At 40.0% G+C, this 21,978-nt stretch overlaps 1 pseudogene; it reads right to left on the reverse strand.

The window, feature by feature from the left end:
* Positions 1-19,175: 19,175 nt before the first annotated feature.
* Positions 19,176-21,304, reverse strand: LOC100683422 (annotated as a pseudogene).
* Positions 21,305-21,978: the final 674 nt, after the last annotated feature.

Below are 21,978 nucleotides of genomic sequence, written 5' to 3' on the forward strand. Positions count from 1 at the left end.
GCAAGCACAGCTTTATGTAAGCATAAACCATTTGGAAATTCCAAGATTAGAATAATTTGGATTCTATCCTTGGGACACACTGTTTATCAGCGTAAGATGATGGAATGTCCTTCTGTAAGGTGAGATGGGTGTGGGTTTGGATTGCAAACCTCTCTCTGTGAAGACTCAACTTGCAGGATCTTGTCCACTGGCGATTTCTGTCACAGAGTAGCCCCGGCTGCTCCCAGCTGGAATCTGCAGCTGGGGCTCTCCTCTGCCCCGGGGCCCCCTGTCTTGCAGCCCCTGGAGCACACATGTGTTCTATTTAGGTGGGTTACAGACCTGGGAGAGTGTGGTGAGTCCTAGCTCTGCCTCTTACTGCCATGGGCATCAGATCGTTCATTTACCCAATTTTTGTGGTAGAAAAATGTATTGAGAATCAATTTTTCATGTTCTCCATATCCTGTGCTCACCACTCCCTTACTAAGCAGGCTCTTGGTATTTTCTTGCCTCAGAGATTTTTTGTTTGTTTGTTTGTTTTTTGTACAAGAAAAGCAGACATTTCCATGGAGCAGCTTTTCTTCTATAAAAGTTCAAAATCTGCTAGATTCTGCTAGGTGTTTCTAGGAAGAAAGGAGAAACGGGGACTCTTTGAGGACAACAGGAAGGAAGAGGCAAATACTTACTCCCTGCCACTAAAAAAAGGATGTCAGGGGAAGAGAGGTCTCCCCCAGAGGAATCTGTGTGAGCTCGGTGCAGAGGCTGGAGGAGAAAGCCAGTGCTCAGAGAGGATGTTTGTGCAGTGAGGTGTATCTCGAGATACTGAATCCCAGGGAATGGCACTCCTGCCCCTCAAAGATCCTCAACATCTTGTGTCACACAGAGCCAAGGTGTGTCCCAACCCAGAGAAAACTTTTCCGGTACAGTAAACAGGCATCTAGCAGACTCTTGTGCACATAGAAAAGACGTCTCTATGCTGTTGCCCATGGGGCAAGATCCAGAATCCTTCGAGGAAAGCCCCTGGATGGCTTAGATGTCATTTCCTGCCATTGCAGTAGAATCGTGCTAGGAGTTGGTTTGAATTCAATTGAAAAAATAAAATAAATGGACATTTCTTACTCACAGGTCATTGAGGGGATTGAGGTTAACAAGTGGGGCTCAGGAGAATGCTTAGGCATATTTACTAGGTGCTCACTTGCTGCTGATTCTCTAAAAAAAATATATATATATATATATATATATATAATTATTATTATTATATATATATTTTACTTTCTTCCAAGAAAGTAAAACGAGTACAAATGGCAGAAGTTAGTGCTAGGACTTGTGGAAGGTCTTGGGCTGGGGAAGGTTGCGAGGCAAGGTTTTTAATAGTAGCAATAATGATGGCTGCCATTTATTAAGAACCTATTATGGGTCGGACCCCTGGACTACAAATCATGTCAGTGATTCTTAAACTGTTCTGCAGAGTTGTAAGATGGAACCCATGGAGGGTTCAGAAGCTACAGTGGAGGGCAAGAGGGAGACCAATGAGTTCATATTCTCTACTTCAACTAGATTGGTTTTGCTTTTACCTGTCCATTATACTGATCCTCTATATATGATTTTATTTGAAATGTAGTGTGTCTGTCTCCCTACTGAGACTCTCTCTCCCTTCCATTTCATGCCTCTCCCACACAGCTTTAGCTCACTGGCATCCAACAGCAGTGCTCAGTGGAGAACGGGAACCAATCACCAATCAGGTTAGAAATGGGTTCCCATGAGGGTGAGGATTAACTATTCCTTCCAAGAGCATCTAGGAGAGAGCTATGCCATGAGCTAATGGGGAATAAGAGGGGCCGTTCTGATGGGAGAGCAGTGAGGACAAGAGGGAAAGGAAGGCTGATCAGGCAGAGAGGCTGCTGGATAATGTCACCTGGGGCCCAGGTGGAGCAAGTCCTAGAAATAAAAAGGATCAACTGAATGCAGTGTAGGAAATCAGATTTGGTGAGATCAAATTGGAGAGATATGGGAAAATGCTCCCAGTATAGTGTTAATTAAAAATAAAATGGCCACAACCTCCCTGTGAATATAGGTTGGTCCTTGAATATGGGAGTGTGTGTTTGCTTTAAATCCATTCTATGCCTGCCGCTGTGAGGTGCAGAGCACACAGTGGAGCACAGGAATGGATGCACATGGTTTCTACCCTCACAAGGTTCACAGTTTAGGACAATAGATGGCTTTGAAGGGAAACAAACATTCAAAGTGATTATCACTGGTTGTAAGATTAGAAGTGAGTTTATTTTCTTTTTCATAAGTAATATTTTCTCTATATTCTACATAGTTATTTATGCCTTTTGTAATGAAAGAAAAGCACTAAATCTTATAGACACTACACATTTATAAAACAAACTTTAAAAAACAAAATGACAATTTTATTTATTTGGCGATGTTCAAGGTTTTACAATAGCAGCTGAGGGTATACACAGAGGACTTAAAATAAATCTGTGCACACAAGGAAGATTAAATCATTGATTATGATTATGGCAGAAGGAACTGAGGAAATGGTTAGCAGACAGATAAGCAATTATGTTTCTTTGTCAAATAAAATAAAGGCTGACTGGAGGTGTATGCATTTTATAAGCCACAGTATAGTTTGTTGTAGTGGGACATTTTTCTATCCTCCAGTTTGGGAAAGGCTTCCATCTCTTAGATGAAGATTTATGATATACTCTAGTCCATATTAGCAGCATATTGCCAAAGGATCTCTTAGGGTGAGAAAATTTGAAGAATGCTTATTATTACCTATTTAAGGTCAACTTATTAACTTCAAAAAGACCCTGTCCTACATTTTCCTTTTAAGAATAGGGGAATGGAGTAGTAATAACAGCAATTACATTTTTTAAAAAGACTTTATTTATTTACAATGGAATATTACTCAGCCATTAGAAATGACAAATACCCACCATTTGCTTCAATGTGGATGGAACTGGAGGGTATTATGCTGAGTGAAATAAGTCAATCAGAGAAGGACAAACATTATATGTTCTCATTCATTTGGGGTATATAGATAATAGTGAAAGGGAATAGAAGGGAAGGGAGAAGAAATGGGTGGAAATATCAGAAAGGGAGACAGAACATAAAGACTCCTAACTCTGGGAAACAAACTAGGGGTGGTGGAAGGGGAGGAGGGCGGGGGATGGGGGTGAATGGGAGACGGGCACTGAGGGGGGCACTTGACGGGATGAGCACTGGGTATTATTCTGTATGTTGGCAAATTGAACACCAATAAAAAATAAATTTATTATTTAAAAAAAAGGCTTTATTTATTTATTCATGAGAGACACAGAGAGACAGGCAGAGACATAGGCAGAGGGAGACGCAGGCTCCCTGCAAGGAGCCTGTTGCGGGACTCGATCCTGGGACTCTGGGATCACGACCTGAGCCAAAGACAGATGCTCAACTACTGAGCCACCCAGATGCCCCCCAGCAATTACATTTAATGAGCATTTACTCTGTGCCAGGCATTTTACATTAATTATCTTATTGGGTCTTCACAAAAATCTCCAAGGTAGGTATTACAGGTCCACAATGTCTTATCTAAAACCCTGGGGACCAGATATGTTTTGGAAATATGAATTTTTTGGAACTTAAAAAGAAATTTGGAAGATGGTGCATATACTACTAACTTTGTAATATTCCAAATTGTTATGGAGCACAATATTTCTACAGAGAAATGTATGAAAATTTGCACTAAGTGGAAAAAAGTCTATAAACAATGTTACAATTTATTTACATAAATAAATTTATTGGAAAATGAAATTTGTTAGTAAATAAATGTATTGGTAAATAGAATAGCAAGATAATATAGACCGTAAGTAGTTAAGCTTCTTGTTTCTTTTGTTGCTTATGTAAATATTTTTTGTAAAATCTTTTTTTTAAAGAACCACTTATTTTTTATTATTTATTTTTAAAGATTTTATTTATTTATTCATGAGAGACACAGATTGAGAGAGAGAGGCAGAGACACAAGCAGAGGGAGAAGCAGGCTCGATGCAGGGAGCTGGATGTGGGACTCGATCAAGGGACTCCAGGGCCATGCCCTGGGTTGAAGGCAGGCGCTAAACCGCTGAGCCACCCAGGGATCCCACTTTTTTTTTTTTTAGGTTTTATTTAGTTATTCGTGAGAGACAGAGAGAGAGGCAGAGACACAGGCAGAGGGAGAAGCAGGCTCCATGCAGGGAGCCTGATGTGGGACTCATCCCAGGACCCCAGTATCATGCTCTGAGCCGAAGGCAGACACTCAACCACTGAGCAACCCAGCTGTCCTATTTTTTTGGTAAAATCTTAAATTTATATTGGTGAAAACTAATCCATAACACATACAATAAATATTCATCACTTCTGGCTGTTTGAGAATCTTGGAGAAGGAGTTAGCATTGTCTGTGAAACCAGGTTGGAGCTGGACATCTGACAATGAGCCATAGACGGGATTCTTAAGCGATGAAGAGGTGTTACTACAAGGGGCCTTTCTAGACTTTCCCCAGTGTAACTGGCTTCCTTAACTTAGGTTTCAGTCTAAGCAGTTTCTCTTTAATTGAATAAACTGCCATTATCTCTTGGTCACTGACAAATGCACATTGTTCAAGGCTAGCCATTCATCGGTCACATGTTTTCACCATATGCTCTAAGGAGATTTTTTCGCACATGCTCACATCATCATTATTACCTCTATCTTCATAGTACTTAACACCATCCATACTTAACACCATCTCAGCAATTTTCCCATCACTGAAAGAACATATGATGGGCACATCATTATCAGCATTCAGCATTTCTTCAATGTTAGCTTCTTCCAACTTACTTTCGGCTGATAAACTTTTGGCATAAGTAAAGAGTTTTGATAATGTCTTCTTCTCATTGCAATCTCTGAATCTTTTAAAATCTTCATTGGCCAGGCCATTTTCAAATATCACTGGAGCCCAAAGCCTGTGCTAAGCAGTAGTTAATGTTGAGTTATCAATGTTAATTCCACGCATTAGCAACTGCATCAATGGCGTCTTTTTTTTTTTTTTTTAAAGATTTTATTTATTTATTCATGAGGATACACAGAAAGGAGAGAGAGAGAGGCAGAGACACAGGTAGAGGGAGAAGTAGGCTCCATGCAGGGAGACTGACATGGGACTCCATTCCGGGTCTCCAGGATCACGCCCTGGGCTGAAGGCGGTGCTAAACGGCTGAGCCGCCCGGGCTGCTCCAATGGCATTTTTAAGACTAATTTTGAAAGGAGGTCTTGGATTTCCAGGCATCTGTTAGCTGAAGCAAGCATGGTGTTCAGAAAAAAAAGTACTTATACTTGCTCTTCTTAGAGTATAGATTTCCTTGGTTATAGGCTGTATTTTGGATGTCATGTTGGGGAAAAAGTAAATGCTATTAAATTAATAAATTAATTAAATTAATTAATATTTTTATATTACTTTCCATGAGAATATAAGGAGGGGGATGTGAAGAACAGTTGTCTAGGAACAATAAAATTTTGCATCTGTCTTGCATCCAGCTTGCTTGTAGTGACTTTGCGCCATTGACACAAAGTGCTTATTGAATCAATCAGAAAAGATTTCTCTTGTTACCAATGTTTTCTTGTTTGCATAATGATGCACAGGTTAATTGCACACACCTTTTAAACACCTTGGATATAGGTTTTTCCCAATCACTGCTGATCTTATCTTGTGTGTGCCTGTACCCTTAGCACACTTGATAGTAAAACCTTTGCTTGGCATTCTTGAAATCTGTTGGTGCTCTTTTGTCAGCCATTGTTAAGGTTTTCTAGGAAAATAGTACCAGGACAGAGCTGTTTCATCAGGATTGAAAATTTGTTCAGGACTAAGCTTTTAATCAGATATTATCTTAGCAAAATCATCAATGTAATTTTCAGTGGTTTCATGATCAGTAGGAGCTTTTCCACAAACTTGATACCAAGACACTTTTTAAATTTCTGCAGCTAGCCTTCTGAATATTCACACTGACTTCCAATGCTCAGTTCTTCATGGTATATTCTAGTTTGTTTCATGACCAACAAACCAGTCAGTGGCATATCTTTCTTTTTTTTTTTAAATTTTATTTATTTATGATAGTCACAGAGAGAGAGAGGCAGAGACACAGGCAGAGGGAGAAGCAGGCTCCATGCACCGGGAGCCCGACGTGGGATTCGATCCCGGGTCTCCAGGATCGCGCCCTGGGCCAAAGGCAGGCGCCAAACCGCTGCGCCACCCAGGGTTCCCTCTTTATTTCTTTATTGTTGAATCCATTCAATCAACACATGGACAAGATTTTTGTCTTTGGCTTTATGTTTTTCTATTTTTCATCAGTTCTTGGTTATGACTGTCACTACACAATTTCAACAACTCATCTTTCTGCTTCTTGAAGTCACAGATGGTGGTGGTTTCCACAGCATATTCTTCAGTAAAACATCGCACAGACACACTGGCATCAATCTTCTGTAGTAACTTCACTTTCTGAGCTCTGGATAAGGACTGATGCTTCCTTTTCTCCTTTTCACTGTTAGCCATAGGCATGTCTTTAACTCCTTTGGGCATTTTCACAGGGAAATTAATCCCCAAGGCACAAAGTGTCAGCAAACAGCATAGGATGTGTGTGAACAGGAGTGCTGAGACATAATTGAGGCTTCATGTTTGTCCACAGTGGGCCTTGTTGCCAAATAGTCCTGGTGCCAGACTTACAAAAATACCTGTGGGTTTCAGAGAGTTTTTGCTTTTTTGTTTTTATCCTATTTTGGAATTGTGGAGTAGAGAGTATGGACTTGTATTAAAAAATATCATTTTAATGATCTTTTCGACTGAGGCTCAATTAGTAAGTTGCCGAAGGTAATGCAGCTATTGTCTTTTCTGCCTCTAGTCAGTCTCCTAAAATTTGGTCCCTTTACTGAACTTTTTTATTTTTGTATCATTGTCTGCCAAGATGATTTGAGTTGAAATACTTTTTTTAAAATAAGTATGATTATTTTTCTCATTTTTTTTTCTTTTTTAAGATTTTATTTATTTGAGAGAGACAGAGACAGAGACACAGGCAGAGGGAGAAGCAGGCTCCACGCAGGTAGCCTGACATGGGACTCAATCCCAAGTCTCCAGGATCACACTCTGGGCTGAAGGTGGCGCTAAACCGCTGGGCCACCTGGGCTGCCCCGAGTTGAAATACTTTTAACAAAGGAACCTAATACTCTTGGCTGTTTGGCACAGTCAGTAGCTGGGCCCCACTGTTAGATAATGTGAAGATGTCTTGGCAAGAAGTGGTTAGAGATGCTACATTTATAGTCATTGAATACAGAGGTTTCTTTTTGTACCAAATTATCTGTTTGGTACTTATCTGTCTAGTTACTATTGCCCTACAATGAGCAATCAGGAAAAACAAAAGGAAACCATTCATTTCCGATTACCTCCCAAACACTTCCACAAATTTCCTTTAAGTATTCACTCATTTGAAAGGTTTTTGGTTTGTTTTTTAAACTGTTCCACAAATTATATATCCCAAGTGAGACTCAGAATTATTGTTAATCAAGTTCAGAATTAAACATATTTTAGACATTCTACTAATATATTTCCTTCAATTTAGAATTCATGAGAATTTTAAATGACTTCTGTGGTTTGGGCCCTATTTCACGTGTTATTTTACAAGTTCTTTTTGGAGAGCCAATTTTTGTTACTCATTCTCATCACCTCCATATTTATCTAGATGTTCATCAAATGTCTACTATGAACTACAGGTTTCCCCTGCTATCTGAAAGTAGAGCATTCCTATGAAACCTTTCATAAGCCAAATAGCATAAAGCACAGATACAATTATCATTAATTTGTATGGAAAATTTTTTGAGTATGTTCAGACCCCAAAAATAACCTCTCCTAGGCTTTTCTGATACCTCAGGATACAGCTAACAAATGCACAAAATAAATCTAGATGAAGCACAAATGCTCACAGGCAAGACTATTCAAAGCTATGGTGGCTGGAGCTTGAGATGCTAAGTGTAGTTTCTGGGGGAAGGAGCTTTGTGGTGCCACTCTCAGCACTGGGGCCACTGCTGTCTCTGTAATGACTAGCTCTGAAACAAATGCTGAATGCTATTTTTGCTTTTTCTCATGACAGCAAAAATCCTCTTTGGATTTCTTTTGGTTAGCAAGAACAGGTGCTAGTAAAGATCGTTTGTAAAAGTGAAGCAGCAAAATGTAAACTTTCAGGGGCGCCTGGGTGGCTCAGTTGGTTAAGTGGTTGCCTTGGGCTCAGGTCATGATTTTGGGGTCCTGGGATGGAGTCCCTGCATTGGGCTCCCAGCTCAATGGGGAGTCTGCTTTTCCCTCTTCCTCTGCACCACAATCACTGCCCCCTACCCCACCCCACTCATGCTCTCTCTCTCAAATAAATAAATACAATCTTTTTTAAAAATGTGAACTTATGAAAAGTGAGGGGTGCCTGTAGAAGATTGAAGACTGTTGATTCAGTCCCAAGTCCTTTTTCAAAATTTTCCCATTAGGTACAAGAGCAGTCCTTAGGACTGAGGGATTTATGAATAAGTAAAGCACAGGTCTTGTAATCACAGAAAAATTTAAAATCTAGTAAATAAATATGAGAGATGTATAAAGTCCAATGAGGATCCTCTCCCTTGGGAGAGGAAGAGATCATATTTGCTAGGTGGGGCAAGATCACTGTCATTATTTTTCAACACTAGTCTCTCATATAAAATTGTAATAATGACTACCATTTATTGGGTATGTCCTGTGTGCCAGGCTGGCACACAGAGAAGCTGGCATTTTAAGAAGCATCAAATTCAGTAAGGTCTGTTGACCTTGCCTAGTATCACAGACTTCTAACTGACAGAGTCTGGAAACTGCCTCTTTGACTCTAACACCCTACCTACTTTTTCCTTTCACTTCAACATACTCTTTCCTTTTTCTTGAGCCTCTCCCTTCACTATAGTCTAATCTCCTACTCTATGATGCATTGTTCCAAGGAGTGAAAATCTCCTGGTATTTGCCCAACAAAAGAATAATTCAAATGACTGGTTTGGGGGAAGTCTCCTTGAACAATTAATCAAAACATATAGAAACTGTCCTGATGCTTATCTTTCTTATACACATTTCTATTAAGGGTTGCTTTAGAAGCAGAGTATTTTGGCCAGTGCTGGGATATTCTGAATTAGATTAGAATGGGCAGTAGTGGTGACTGTGACTCTGGCTCTTTTTGGACTACTATCAAAGAATGTGATGCTCTTGAGAGAGAGTTCTATGATAGCAAAGAGCTTTTTTTTTTTTTTTTTTTTTTTAAAAAAAAAAAAAAAAAGCCTTTTTAAATGTAAGCAATTCTTTCCAGCTATTTAAAAAATACTCCTCTTGGCACTTGTCTTTCGCTGGAAAGAAAAGCACCTCCAAGCAACCTGAACAGTAGTGGTAGCAATGCTGATTATTTCTTAGTGTAACTGAAATGTTTTTTAGAAATACCAACTTTTATTATTACTACTTTTTTAAAAAAAGATTTTTCAAAATTTATTTATTTATTACAGCCACAGAGGCAGAGACAGGCAGAGGGAGAAACAGGCTCCACGCAGGGAGCCCGACTTGGGACTCGATCCAGGGACTCCAGGATCACGCCCTGGGCCAAAGGCAGGTGCCAAACCGCTGAGCCACCTAGGGATCCCCCACAGATAACATTTTTACAAGATTTCTCACAGATTAGTTATGTATCATTCAACAACGAAGTTAAACTTTTTTTTTTTAAATCAAATCAGATCATGGGATATTTATTCTGATTATAGTCAATTTCCATTTTATTTCATCTTCTCAATTATTTAATTTTTACCATCTCTTAATAACAACACGTGAATTTGCTAGCTGCTGGCCCAATTAGTTACTAGCTACATGACAGAATTTGGCTATATGCTTATCATCTGGGTTTCCTCTTCCTGAGCGTGTAGGAAAACCACAGTTCCCATTCTCCCCTGCAGTCAGATTGGGTTCCTTCCTAAGGAACACAAGCAGCAGTAATGTACATTACTTCCAGGCCTAGTTAGAAATCCTTCTGGCACCCTTACTTAAAGTTCTCTCTTTCCCTTCTGCTAGGTCCATGGAGGTCAATACTGCAGATCACCAACTGAAAGGAATGAAGCCAGAATTTTGAAGGCAGTTGCCCAGGACAGTCACCCTACTCACAATGGGGCTATGTATGAAAAGAATGAGAAATAAAACAGTGTGGAGTTTACAGTACCTGGTTTTATTTACTCTAACAGTATGTACCTTTACCTTTTATTAAACACGTAAGAAAAGTTTAGTTGTGATATCTAATGCAATTAATGACTTTATCTCTGATTTTTAAGCATGCTTTCTATGAATGCTAAAAAATTTAATGTCAGAATTCAAATTATGCATATGTACATTTTATAAAGACCTACTCTCATAAGTCTTGCTTCATCAATAAGTTCTAGTTTTAGGTGGATACTACAGTGCATTACTGCAAATTAATAAAAATATATTACTTTAATTAATGTAAAATTAATTATATTAGATCTGTATCATTTTGATCTTTTAAAAAATGATTTATTTATTTATTTTTGAGAGAGATGGAGAGAGACAGAGAGAGAGAGAATGAGCATGAGCAGGGGGAGGAGAGAGAGAGAGGGAAAGAGAATCCTCAAGCAGACTCCCTACTGAGCATGGAGCCTGACTTGGGGCTTGATCTCACAACCTGAGATCATGAGCTGAGCCTAAATCAAGAGTCAGCCATTTAACTGATTAAGCCACTCAAGCACCCCAGTGTCCTTTTAATCTTGACTGCTTTTGGAAATATATTGTATAGCACAGATTCTATAACTTCTCAGTGTTTTTGATATTATACTTTAAAAAGACAGTAACAGCTTTATTTAAACTGAAAAATAAAATCAGACATTTTCTGACAGAAAATAAGTCTTAGAATGTGTCTTACAAACAGCCTGACAGTAAAGATTCACTTTGTCAATTAGGTTATATGACGTTTTTCCATACATTCAATAAATCTTGGCATAAATATATTTCAAACGTGATGAAAGAAATTTTATAAAAATATTGCTTTTGCATAGATATTGAAAACAATATTTCCAATTTTTACTGAGTATGTTGATGTTTTCTTTTTAAGATTTTATTTATTTATTCATGAGAGAGAGAGGCAGAGACATAGGCAGAGGGAGAAGCAGGCTTCCTACAGGGAACGACTTGATCCCAGGACCCCGACCTGAGTCAAAGGCAGATGCTCAACCATTGGGCCACCCAGGCACCTTGAGTATATTGGTTTAAATGCGTGCCACTGAGTAAGAATAAAAGATATAATTAGTAGTTATTTGTTAATTTTTGATAAAGGCTTTTTGGTGTAGTTTAAGAGATCAAGACTTTAATATCTGTGTGGTAAAACTCTTTCTAAATTAGAGCTTTCAATACAATTAAAAAGAGGACCTAATCGAACTGTTACATGTTAAGTCTTTAAAGATAAATTCAGGTAATAAGTCACTATTGTTTTTGGCATCTAATTTGAAAGACATTTAAAGAATTGGGTAATGCTGTCATAAAATCTTTCTATTCCTACATTATTTTTGTGTGTAAGGCAACATTATGGCTTACATATATAAAAATGAAAAACAGCAATAGAAGTGGTCCCATGTTGGATATAATATTCTTCCATAAACACATGGAACTAACAGAAAAATAAATCTCCATTAATCTCAATAAGAGGTACATTTCTGAAAATTTCTACTTAAATGTTAGTAATTATAAATAATATTTAATATATTTATACTGTTTTAATTACTTATATAGTAATTGTCATGATAACTAAGAACTACTTTTAATTTAGAAGAAATAAAAAAATAAAATCTATATAAGGATTTTTGATGATAAGGTGATTAATAAAAGTCTTTTTAAACACAAACACTTCGTTAGGGTAAAAAATTTATATTTTTAAAATTCTGGGGGAGGGATCCCTGGGTGGCGCAGTGGTTTGGCGCCTGCCTTTGGCCCAGGGCACGATCCTGGAGACCCGGGATCGAATCCCACGTCGGGCTCCCGGTGCATGGAGCCTGCTTCTCCCTCTGCCTGTGTCTCTGCCTCTCTCTCTCTCTCTCTCTGTGTGACTATCATAAATAAAGAAAAAAAAAATTTAAAAAAAAATTCTGGGGGAAATGGGATGAAAGGAGTTCTGGAAGTAAAAAGAAACAATGCTGATTTTCTGATTGTTAAAGAGGAGCTTGTTCATGTATTTTTAAAAACTGTGTGTCACTCTCAAAATTGCTAACATGAGATCATGCTATACTAATTGGTATTCTTTCTTGTGTATCTATTTTTGAAAAAATTGGTTTTGTGCTGGTATTCATATTGTGACTTTGCCATTCACTAATGATGAATATTTGGACATGTCACTTAATTTTTCAGAATGCTGTTTTATTGCCTGCTATAAAATGAAAAAGTTGAACTAGATCCTTTGTCCCTTACATGTCCCTAATATTCTATACCTCTGTGACCAAAGACTCAAAAGTATTCCCTTAGATAACTGAAAACAAAAAGTATGTAAATATGTATTTTTTTTTCTTTCTTTCTTATTTTCCTTCTTCTCTCCCTCTTCTTTCTTCCTCCCAATATCACTAAAGACCTGTTGGCTATAGTAAAGATTATATTTTTTGAGGAATTTACTGAAATTGGTCTATTTATCAGTCAATCAATCACAGTAATTTAACGGCTTTCATTAACCAAAAATAGCCATACCATGCATGACATCATTATTTTCTCTAGTAATTGAAATCTGAAAAGTGTAATATTTTCTAAAATAAAAAGTTCATTTTGGCATAACCCTACTTCCTCCTTCTGATGAAGCTAGAATCTTAAAATAGGTCATCAGAAATAAAACTCTTTGGAGTAGATAAATGCACCAGAAGGTCTCTAATTATTGTTGAATATGCATGTGAGGTCCACTAGCACTGCCTCCTCTGTGCTATTTTCAAAATAATGCAAGATATGATCTATAAATAGTACCACTTTGGTTTTAATTAGTTCCATTTTGGTAATGGAATGTTGTGGTTTTTCTAATTTGCTACATTGTGGGCAGTGACAAAAGGTTTTGAAATGTTAGTGCTGAGGTTTTCTTTCTTGCCCCACACTTCCATGTGGTTAGATCTGTCTCTGTTGACTTGTAGAGAACTAAGAGTGTTATATTAGGAATACAAAGAGAGAGAAACAGTTAATATCCAATTGACTGACTTCCTAAAAAGGGAAGAGTAGAAAAAAGAGCCCATGTGAAGAGATGGTTGCTGGTCAGTGCCTGCAGACTACCCCAACATTTGAATGAGTATGCCACTCTGTGTAGAGGAGCCATAATTGCTGTTGTAATCGCTGGGAGGCCCTTATAGCACTTGTACTTGGCTTCTTGGATCATCCAGGTGAAGTCCCCTAAGACTTTGTTAGGCTCCCACTTGAATTGCTTTCTGTGGACTTCACCCTTGTCAACAGGACACACTTTTTGAAACAGTGTAAGTTCATTCACCACCAGAGGACACTGAAGATGGAGTGGAAGCAGAAGCCCCAGCTTTGGCACTTGGAAGGGTCTAGACAGTGGGAAACCCATTTTTGGTTAAATGTGTATATATTTTTATTAGGAAATAATAGGGTCTTAAGGCTAATGAGATGGCATATAAGAAAGTACACACACACACACACACACACACAAAGAAAGTACACAGCATTAATTCATTTATACCTTCAAATAATAGACTTGTATTGAATATGTAATGAAAACTTATGTAATAGCTCATATTTTGAAACAGGCCCTGTGCCTGGATACTAGAGATACAAAAAGAAAAAAAAAAAAAGGCTAAACCATCATAGTCTTCAAGGACATTATAGAATGTTAGAGGTGGAGAGAATACCTGTAAGACTTCATTCACTGAACAAATATTTACTGAGCATCTACTACTTACCAGGCACTGTTGTGGGTACTAGGGATATAGTGGTGAACAAGATGGATGAAGTCCCTGTCTTATAAGCTTACATTATGGTGGGGAAGATATAGCATAAACAAATAAAAAAGGTAATTTCAGTTACTATAAATGCTATGAAGAAAGTAAAATAGGCCAATGTGGTAGAAAGTAACTGGTTGGGGAGTGAGGGGGGCAACTTTAGGTAGGGTGAGCAAGACAGCCTCATTGGGGAAGGTACCTTTGAAATGAACACTGAATAATAAGAAGGAGTCTCACCAAGACATTTGGAAAGAACAGACAGAGGGAACAGAAAGTGCAGGAGCTTCCAGACAAGTGTTAGTCTAGTGTGTTCTAGTAAGATGATCAATGGTATCACCTCTGCAGGCTTAGGAGTGGGGAGCTTCATTCACTTAGAAGATGATGGGGTCTTTACGGCTTGACATACAGTAAGTACTTAATAAAAGAATGGTATCTTTCCTCTGACGGATTACCTTTAAAAATGTTTATTGCAAATTTAAGAAGAGTTTATAATACCCTTTCCTATTCCATACCTCTGGTCCTGCTTCCCAGAGGCAACCACTTTTACAATTAGTTTTTACTTTTGGCAATTACCATACATATCTTTGAATAGCATGCTCCTAATCTGATTTCTTCTTGTATCAATTAAAGATATCATCTATTCACTTCCTGCAATAAAAGCATTTAGCTCAAGAGTCTTATGGTTATTTTTTCTTCCTCTACTGGTTATCTCTGCACCTATATGTAATAAACTTCTATGTCCTGATCCTTCATCTTTTGAGTACCTCATTGTAAGCCTGAGATGTTATACACCCAGTTCTCCCCATTGCTTCTCTTCCTCTACTTTTCCCTCCATGTGTCTACAACCTCCTGTGGCTCATAGAATATAATTCCCACTCTCTTTAGCATGTCATACAGGGCCCTTTAGGATCTAGGCATAGCCTACTTTTTTCATGTCGTCATTCATGTTATCAACACTCACAGTCATAGTGAACTATATACTCACAGTAGTACGTAGTTTTATTTTTATTTATTTATTTATTTAAAGATTTTATTTATTTATTCATGATAGTCACACACACAGAGAGAGAGGCAGAGACATAGGCAGAGGGAGAAGCAGGCTCCATGCAGGGAGCCCGACGTGGGATTCGATCCAGGTTCTCCAGGATCGCGCCCCGGGCCAAAGGCAGGCGCCAAACCACTGCGCCACCCAGGGATCCCAGTACGTAGTTTTAGAAACATCTGAGTGCTCTTGTCTTTGTTCTCATTGCCTCATATGTTTTCTTTTCTCTCTCTTTTTAAAGATTTTATTTATTTATTTATTTTCAAGAGAGTGTGCATGAGTTGGGGGAGGGGCAGAGGGAGACGCAGGCTCCCCACTGAGCACCAAGCCCTACATGGGGCCCCATCCTAGGACCCTGGGATATTGACCTGATCTGAAGGCAGAAGCTTAACGGACTGAAACACCCAGGTGCCCACCTCTTGTGCTTTCATTGCTTGAAATGGTCTCCCTTTGCATTTCCCTGCAAGTCCCATTCATTCATTTTGGCTTACATGGCACTTTAAAAAATCTTCCTTGGTAGGGATCCCTGGGTGGCGCAGTGGTTTGGCGCCTGCCTTTGGCCCAGGGCACGATCCTGGAGACCCGGGATCGAATCCCACGTCGGGCTCCCGGTGCATGGAGCCTGCTTCTCCCTCTGCCTATGTCTCTGCCTCTCTCTCTTTCTCTCTCTGTGACTATCATAAAAAAAAAAAAAAAAAAATCTTCCTTGGTAGATGAACTTTATTAAATTGAAAAATGTGTATTGAGCAGCTGTTTCATGCAAGGCACTGTTCTAGGTGTCAGGGTTTTAGTGGCCCAAGACACATACTCATGAGCTCACATTCTAGTGACTTAAGAGGTAGATTTAATAAAAATAACCATTATTATAAAATTTACTAGGTCAAGATGGTACTGAAAACTCGCACATGCTATTTATATCTGTAGAACTTCATGAGACTTGAAGTAAAATATTTTTCCTGAGGAAGTGACTTCCTATAAGTAAGCTTCAGAGCTCTTACTCTTAAGCTATACTCACTCTGCCTCCAATTACTAATTGTGCACTTCTATCACAACATTTGTCATACTGTCTTTAAATTGTGCATGGGGTTCCCCACAGAAGTCACAGGGCATACAACATTATTCTTGTTGATTATTTTCTTAGAAGTGGTACCATTCTAGATGCGCAGGAGAGAAATTAATGCATTACACACATTGGATACCTTAGGAAATTAAAGGTTAATTCTTTCTTGAAATCTCAGACTGAGAAAGGCTTGCTTTAGACTGAAGGCCTCTTAAAGATAGAAATGTTTACTGCATATTGGGTGCTTGACAAATTTTTGTTGAATCTGTCACTCAAACCTTTGTAATCAATATATACTCCGTTTCGGAGCTGGAAAACTATGGTAGTCCTCCTTTTGGAAGTGGCTTTGCACAGAAGCTAGGCACTGGGGCTTCTAGTAGAATTATAGGGGTGTTGGGCCTAAACTTTGAGAGGCCGTACACAGACCGTAGTGGTTAACTGTACACACTCTGGAGCCAGGCTATCCAGATTCCAATTCCAATTCCATTATTTACTATTTATACACATTTAAGAGGTGACTATTTAACATGTGTCAGACACTTTTATAAGTACTTTACAAATACTACCTGACTTAAACTTAATGCTTTCGTGTTAACCTCTGTGGTAACTTTATTATTCTTTAATAGCTCTGTGCCTCAGTTTCTCTCCCATTCAAAGGGGATAATAATAACAAAACACCTCACAGTGTTACTGTTAAGATTGAGTACAAAGTGCTTAGAACAGTATCTGGCACATGGAAAGTTAGTTGTGACTGGTAGCTACTACCCGTAGAGGCTGTGATGAGGAAAGGAAACCAGCTTGAGGTACCATAAAATTTCTTCATCTTGTGCTAATGCTCACTTCAAGGGGACAGATGGAATTATTTGGAATAGGGATGGAATTTGAAGCATCTCCCAGTTAAGTTGGCTCTGTTTCTAAGGGAAAACCCAGGGGCTGGTGCTGAAATGGAAAATACAGGGGAAAAAATACCTCTGAAATCTGTCCAGTTTGCTGTATCTGCTCTGCCATCTCCTGAGTCCATATTATTATCATTTGCTGGGATATGTGCAGTGCGACTCTTCCTTGGCTGCCCCCAGGAGATTAATCTTTTCTTTTTCTTTTTTTTTTAAAGACTTTATTTATTCATGAGACACAGAGAGAGAGAGAGAGAGAGAGAGAGAGAGACAGAGGGAGAAGCAGGCTGTATGCGGGACGCCTGATATGGGACTTGATCCTGGGGCCGCAGGACCACACCCTGAGCTGAAGGCACATGCTTAACTGCTGAGCCACCCAGGCTTCCCAAGATTAATCTTTTCAAAACATAGAAGCAAATTAGATTGTATTGTGTAAATGCTTAAAACAGTCTCCTGGTTTCCTATTGTTCTTAGAATAAGGACCCAAATCGGTGCTTTGTTGACTGAGTCTTACACGATTCAGTCTTGGCTCCTGCCTCCAAACTTGCTTCTGGCCATCCCTCCCCATGGTCTTCCCTCACCAACCCCCATCAGCTTTCGTTTGTTGTGTGATAAATATCTATTTGATCACCATGGATTTACATTGTCATTGAGGACACATCAGTGAGCAGGAGAAACACAGTTCTTGTACTCAAAGAACTTATATTTGAGGAGGTGTGTGGGGGGTGGACAACAAAAGCCAGACGAAATATATTAACTGCTAGTTGTAGTAAATATGAAAATAGAATTGAGCTTGCATTGAGACAACGTGGACAGGAAGTCTTAGTACTATTCTAGAGAAATCTAAAGGAGGATGAGCAGGGAGCCATATCATGCATGCGGAGGAGAGAATTAGGTGGAAGGAACAATCTATGCAAAGGTTCACATATGCTCGGGAGAACCTGGTGTGTCTGAGGTACCTGGAGCGGATCGCCTTATTGCACAAAGAGAAGAGGGGAAATGAAGTTGGTTGGTGGGGATCCAGGGCCTGGTGGGCCACAGTAAACAATTAGAAATTTTTTCCCTTTTATTTTTTTAGAAAACCTCAAAGTTATTTTTAAAAATTCAAAGTGTGGCACAATGTACACTGTTCTACCTTTCACTTAGATTATTATTTTTTTCACTTAGATTATTAACCTCATTTCACCTAGATTATTATACCTTCCATCAATTATTAATTTTTTACCACATTTGCTTTTTTGGTCCTATTTTCCCCATTCTTTCTATTCCTATCTTTTGTTCCTCTTCACATTCTGTTTTCTTTTTGTTTCATTTTTTTTTTGCCAAATCTTTTTTTTTTTTTAAGATTTTATTTATTTATTTATTCATGAGAGACACAGAGAGAGAGAGGCAGAGGGAGAAGCAGGCTCCTCATAGGGAGCCTGATGTGGGACTCCATCCCTGGACCCGGGATCACACCCTGAGCCCAAGGCAGATGCTCAATCATTGAGACACCCAGGCATCCCTTGCCAATTTTTTTGAAGGTACGTTGCTGAATATCGAAGCAAATATCTTCCCAAAACAATTTTCTACATAGTCACAAATTACCACATGGCAAAAAATTTAATACCGATTCAGTATCATTTTATAGTCCATATTTAAATTTCTCCAATTGTCTACAATATGTTTTTCTGTAGTTACTTCTTTAAAAAAAACCCAACTATGAAACTATGAAGCAATTAAGATTTATGAATTTCATTTTTAACATTTGTCTCCTGACTAATGCAATCCTCCATCTTGGTTTTTTTTTTTTTTTTTTCCCCCTGATACTGACACTTTTCCTCTGACACTTATTGAAGAACCTAGGTCTGCTATCTTGTAAAGTGTTCTATATTATTTTTGTTTTGTTTCCTCATAATTAGATTTAGGGTAAACATTTATGGCACAGATATTATCAGGTGATATATTGCTTTGTTATTAGTGATGCTAAGTTTCCTCATTTGGTTAAGGTATCTAATAAATAAATCTCTATGTTGTAAAATTACCCTTCCCCTTTATGATTATGAATTAATCTCTAGGACATTCTTAGAGATAATGTTAATGTCCTGTTCCCCAACAATGTTTCGGCCCATGATTTTGGCATCTTTTTTTGCGGTTGTTGTTTTGTTTTGTTTAGACACAGATATATTTCTCAACAAGAAAGGGGTTTAAAATCAATGTCCTGGGACAATTGGTTCCTGTGCACTTCTGACAGGAAGGTGGGAAGTGGAGTGGAGAGCTGGGTCACAGCATTAAGGAACAAGAAGCTCACCAATGAGTAGGAACTAGGCAGGAAGAAGAGAAAGAGAGGCCTTAAAGGAGGAAGAGAGAAAGGAAAGGGAAGGGTTCTTCAGGAAGTAAAGAGGAAGAGGAATCTTTGGGGAAGGAGGAATAGGCAACTTAGGAGGGAGCTGGCCTCAAATTACATACAGGGTTGACGATGCCAGACATCCATAGGCCTGGGTTGGTTCAGCTGGGCCTGCTCCAGAGGAAGAAGTTACAGTGGGAGGAAGGGTCAGTGGGAGGATCTTGGGGCCTAGCACACATATAGAAGCGGCAGCCCAGATTGCTTCCCGGCTTCTTCACAGTTTGCATCACACATGGCTCCCTGTGGCCCCCACAGAGGGGCATGGGCAGGGGCCCCCCCAAGCAAAGACTTCCAAAAAGAGGTCCATACCTCCTTCTCATCCTTGGCCTCTGAAGCACTGACTTGCCCCTCCACCACTGTGGCCATTACCTCCTCTCCTGGAGTCTTTGGGGTCATGAGGGCACCCACACTAGGAAGCTCCAAGTTAGGAGAAACTTGGGGATGATTAGAGGATGGCTGGAAATAGTTTGTCAGGTTTTTTTGGCCTCTGCTAGAGCCAGTTTGACTTGGCCGAAGCCTGGTTGAGCACACATGGGCTTTGTTTTGGTGCATCTGTACCTGGGTTTATTTGCTGAGTTGCAGCACTGATTGCTTAAACACAGGATCTTGTTTGTGATGAACTAGGAAGCGAAGGATCTTGAGCTGGGTGCCTGCAAACTCAGGGAGGTAGCAAGTGCATAGAGGTGGGCACTGTTTTGCTGGCACAGAGGACATACTCAAGACTGCACCCACAGGGCAATGGTCAGAGCCCATCACCTCAGGCAGCAGGAAGGAGTCCTGGAAGGTGTCAATTACTAGGGTCCTGTCCCCCAGCACATAATCAAGCCGGGAGCCATAATTCAGATGGTGGGCACCACTGACTGCTGACCAGCAGGTGAATGCCCCCTCCTGCTTTGGCTGGAAGCAGCGGTAGCTATCAATGAAGGGCTGGACATGGGACCCAGCCTGGCATCCCAGGTTACTGAGCAAGCTGTCCGTCCACTTGCGCCTTGGGTCCTCTTCAAAGCATTCCAGGTTGACTGCATCTCAATGGTAAATGGGGCAGTGGGCTGTATTCAGGTCACCCAGAATGGCTGCCAGCTGCCAGGAGGGCTTCTGCTTGGATCTGCAGTAAGCGATAGAAGCACATTTTAAAGGTCAGCTGCTCAGGTTTCCCAGCATCTGCGAGAGCAGTACACGTTGATTAGGGTCAAGGTCTTCTCCTTTCCATGTCTGGATTTTTTTTTTTAAAGATTTTATTTATTCATGAGAGACACAGAGAGAGGCAGAGACATAGGCAGAAGAAGGAGAAGCAGGTGCCATGCAGGGAGCCTGATGTGGGACTCAATCCCGGAACTCCGGGATCACGTCCTGAGCCAAAGGCAGATGCTCAACCACTGAGCCACCCAGGCATTCCCCCCATGTCTGGATCTTATGCTGTGTCAGGAGGGCCTGGCCCTCACTATCCAGAGCCCAAAGCTCCTCTTGGGTGAATTCATCCATGTTTCCATAGCAACCCACGTCCCCATTATGAGTGGCAAGTAGGCCACTCAGGCCTTCTTCAGCAGCCATGGGAGTAGTGCTGTCCTTACAGAAGGCAGCTATACCAGAATAGCCACTGCGGTTGCGGCTGAAGCTGAAATAGGAGTTATAGCCCTCAATGACAGCCAGGGGCTCTGTCAGCACTGACCAGTGCTGTCTGACCAGTCTCTGATCACTTTGGTCTCCTGAAGGCAGACGATGTCGGCATCTAGCTTGTCCAAAATGTGCCCCATGGCCATGGCAGCACAGTTGCTGGGCTCCTTATATAGCATCCCTTGCAGGGGTCTCCTGATCCCATTGATGTTCCAGCCCACCACACGCAACATCTTGACGGCCAACTTCAAAGCCTCACAGTTTGCGCCCAATGTAGGGGACACAGGACAGCTAGGCGCCCCCGACCTAACCAGATCACGCCTTCTGTGTGCATTCGGTATCTTTCATCCACTATTCAGCACATATTGATAAGGCTTACCCATATCAATTTTTATTTATTTACTTATTTTTAAAAGATTTTATTTTTTCATGAGAGACACAGAAAGAGACAGAGAGAGAGAGGCAGAGACCTAGGCAGAGGGAGAAGCAGGCTCCATGAAAGGAGCTCGATGTGGGACTCAACTCCAGATCCTGGGATCATGCCATGAGCCAAAGGCAGATGCTCAACCGCTGAGCCACCCAGGCATCCCCATATCAATTTTTATATTGGGAGTTGCAAAATGGGGATTTTCTATTTATTGTTTCATTTGTATTCATGAACTGGCATTCTCATGTAAAGAACTTTTCATTTTTATTTCAGTTCTCCCTCTTTTTTTCATGCAGAGAACTTAAAAAATCTCTCAGGACTTCTTTGTTTTCTGACAAGAACATTCTGGGCTCACTTTGTAATTTCCTGCTGCTCCAGATGTGAATCAGTCTTCTCTCTAAGGGGCACTGATTCCTTTTAGTGATGAATGGTGTTTAGAAACCATGCGGGTAGCTTGATGCTAGGTGTGCTTGTTCTTACTCAGGTGTCAGGCTTTCCATGCCTCAAGGCTCTGTCAATGGATCAATTAGGATTAAAGAAAAAATGTAACTTTATTCTATTAC

Source organism: Canis lupus, chromosome 28 (assembly GCF_011100685.1).
Source record: "Canis lupus familiaris isolate Mischka breed German Shepherd chromosome 28, alternate assembly UU_Cfam_GSD_1.0, whole genome shotgun sequence".
NCBI lineage: Eukaryota > Metazoa > Chordata > Mammalia > Carnivora > Canidae > Canis > Canis lupus.